This window comes from Colobus angolensis, unplaced genomic scaffold (genome assembly GCF_000951035.1).
Source record: "Colobus angolensis palliatus isolate OR3802 unplaced genomic scaffold, Cang.pa_1.0 Scaffold155, whole genome shotgun sequence".
Classification (NCBI taxonomy): domain Eukaryota; kingdom Metazoa; phylum Chordata; class Mammalia; order Primates; family Cercopithecidae; genus Colobus; species Colobus angolensis.
The window spans coordinates 2,816,941-2,820,649 of NW_012114655.1; positions in this window are offsets into that span (position 1 = coordinate 2,816,941).

Genomic DNA, 3,709 nt, shown 5'->3' on the forward strand with positions numbered 1-3,709 from the left:
TGTAGTCCCCAGTTACTCTGGAGGCTGAGGTGAGAGGATCTTTAAACTCAGGAATTTAAGGCTGTTATGAGCTGTGATTGTACCACTGTACTGGACTCCAGCCTGGGTGATAGAACGAGATCTTGTCTCAAAAAATAATAATAATAAATTAAATTAATAGGCGGGGCATGGTGTCTCATGCCTGTAATCTCAGCACTTTGGGAAGTCAAGGAGGGTGGATCACCCGAGGTCAGGAGTTCGAGACCAGCCTGGCCAACATGGTGAAACCCCGTCTCTACTAAAAGTAGAAAAAATAGCTGTGCATGGTGGTGGGCGCCTGTAGTCCCAGCTACTCGGGAGGCTGAGGCAGGAGAATGCCTCGAACCCAGGAGGCAGAGGTTGTAGTGAGCCATCGTGCCATTGCACTCCAGCCTGGGCGACAAGTGAAACTCCATCTCAAAAAAAAAAAATTAATAAAGGAGGAAGGCTGAACAAATCGCCAAGATCATGTTGCATGTTGGTTGAGACTGGAGGCTTCTACAGGGATGAGGAAGTAAATGAAATGACTGACAATGCTCATAAATGTTAATTTGCTGATTAATCTATGTGATAACAAAGTAAATTACCTGGTCACCCAGAAGGACTGCCACAGACTCTGTCCTCCGCAAGAATTTTGCTTGGCCATTGTTCTTCCAGAGCATCTGGGGGGTTTTCTCTATGGAGGTGGGACAGGGAGGTCTTAGTAACAATCAGCCATTACCAACATTGTTTATACTTATGCTTGAACATTTCAGGGGGCTGTTCCTTTGAGCGATTTTTCTTGCATGACCATTCTTGTAAAACTCTGGTCAGCCACGTGCTGGTTTCATTTCTGAGAATTGTATTTGTCCGGAATAGTGTTGAAACATCTTTGTGAATCTCCTGGCTGGCTATACTTTCAGGGCTAAGCCATACCTGTGAGTCTTCTGATTTTTAGAGGAAATTCTGGGATTCCACCTATTTTCATGATTTTTTTCCTTAATGACCTCAGAGCATGAGCACGATGTTACAGATTGGAGTTTTGGCATGGATTTCAGGGTGCATTTCTTCCCAAATCTGCTTTGGAGTCTTGCCAAAATGTTGCATCACAGACAACCAAGTATTACAAGGGGAGGAATCATCACTTCTACTTGGTGGTGGAGAAGGTACACTCTGAAGGGCTTGCTAACATTTCTGGCTCCTCCTATGTTTCCTGAATCCAACTGCTGGTAATCTTCAGGTTTTCAATCAGTTCATGATCTCTCTCTCTCTCTGTCTCTCTGTCTCTCTCTCTGTCTCTCTCTCTCTCTCTCTCACACACACACACACACACACACACCCATGGTGGCCACCACAGTTTGGCCAAACTAATAGTGGATGCTGTGCTGTGCTCTGGCCTCTGCGTCAGTGGGCTGGCTGTCCTCTATTCTCTCTTCTGTTGACTTCCACTGAGCAGCGTTGGCTGAGGCTTGCCACTTCTCTGACCTTTACCGAAGGCCATAAGGAATCAATAACTCAATCTGATATTTAAAATGATGAATTCCTCTAAAGTCTAGCTATCTGATGAAGTAAAACATCTGATTCCCAAGAAACAAGACATACTGCTATCGTTAAACGTGCATTGCGGCTGTCTACCCCAGGACAATAACTTCTTGCTGGTCCCGATCCACTCTGACACTTTCTCTCTGCAACCCCAGTTTGAATACCAGTTTTATATTAATTTCAGTGGTTTGACAGCAAGGGATAGAAATCCTCACAACCTAGTAGAAGTCCTCAAAATCTACAGAAGAGTAAAAGAGAATACAGTAGGATCTCCTGGAATTCTAGGGTAAGAGTAAACTTAAGCCTCTGTTCCATTTTGTGCTGCTGGGAAACCAACAACTCCAAAATGTAGTGGCATAGAACAGCCATTGTATATTCTCCTGAATACTGTGGGTGAGGAACTCTGACAGGACACGACAGGGAGGGTGCGTTGCACGTGCTCCACAGTGTCTGGGCCTCCGCTGGAGGATTGAGAGCCTGGGGACATGCAGGCACCTGGGAACTAGAGTCCTGGAGATGTTATCATCTGTGTGTGTGGTGGCTGATGCTGGTTGTCAGCAGACACTCATTTGGGGCTGTCACTGGAACATCTACGTGACCTCTCCATGTGACCTGGGCCTCCTCACAGCATGGTGGTCTTAGGATGGTCAGACTCTTTACACAGTAGCACAGAATCCAAAGGCGAATGCCTCAGCTTAGAAGGCAGAAGCCGACTTGCCTTTTGTGACCTAGCTTTGGAAATCACGCAGCACGAATTCTGCTGCATTCTCTTGGTTACAAGCGAGTCACAAGCCCAACCAGATTCAAAAGGAGGTGAACTGGACTTTACCTCTTAATGGGAAAATGAATGGCAAGGTCTTGGGAGAGCATAGGGAATGGGAGATGATTCTGTTTTAGCCATCTTTGGAAAACACAATCTAGAGCCTCTCCATGATACGAAAATCAGTATTTGCAAAACCATCAGGTACACGAACAGTTTCTTTACACCTATTTCATACTGCTTTCCATTTTATTATGAGTTGCTTTTCAGTTCGCCTGTGGGATAGGGGAGAAGAAGAGGTTATTCCATGACCTTCAATATTATGTTTTTAAAATTGGGTCAGAAATCCCTCATAAGTTTTTTTTTTTTGAATTAGTGAGATACTCTAGATAAAAGAGTATTACACACTAAATTGTATAGCTCCATTTACAAACTACCAAAAATGATAATCTGAGTTTTCCAGATGGGATCTGGTGCCCCCCCGGTTCAGACAGCTGGGCTGGGATAAGGGTCCTGGGCCCAAGCACAACCTCAGGGGCTCTCTTTAAACCAGGCGGACACTAGGGCCTGTCACATTTCCGTTTGCATCATTTTGCTTCCCCCAGCTTATTTTAAAACTCTGTGTTGTCAGATGCAGAATTTCTATTCTCCCATTAAAAGTATGCACCCTCTTAGAATTCCCCAAGTGCCCTTTGCAATTAGCAAAGCCTGTGTAAATAGTTAATGAAACTCATCAGACTCACAATAGAGATGGCAATGTTGCTTTGGCACAGTACTTTGTGGGTATCCATTTATTGTGCTTTCGTATACCATTTTTGTTTGAGGCAGGCCTAGGATAAATCTTGAGGTTGGGAAACTTGCCTCAGTTTTCTTTGCATGACTACTTCCAGTATCCATGCCAAACATGGTGTGTGTAAGTATGCGTACACACACACACATACTACACACACACATACTGCACACACACATACACACATGCTACACACACACATACTGCACACACACACATACTGCACACACACACACTACACACACACACATACTACACACACACATACACACATACTACACACACATACACACATACTACACACACACATGCTGCACACACACACATACTACACACACACACACTGCACACATATACTACACACACACACTACACACACACATACTACACACACACACACCGCACACACACATACTGTACACACACACACACTGCACACACACACATATACTGCACACACACACATACTACACACACACATACTGCACACACACACACCACAGACACACATACTACACACACACACTACACACATACTGCACACACACACTGCACACACACTACTACACACACACTACACACACACTACACACACACATACTACACACACATATACTGCA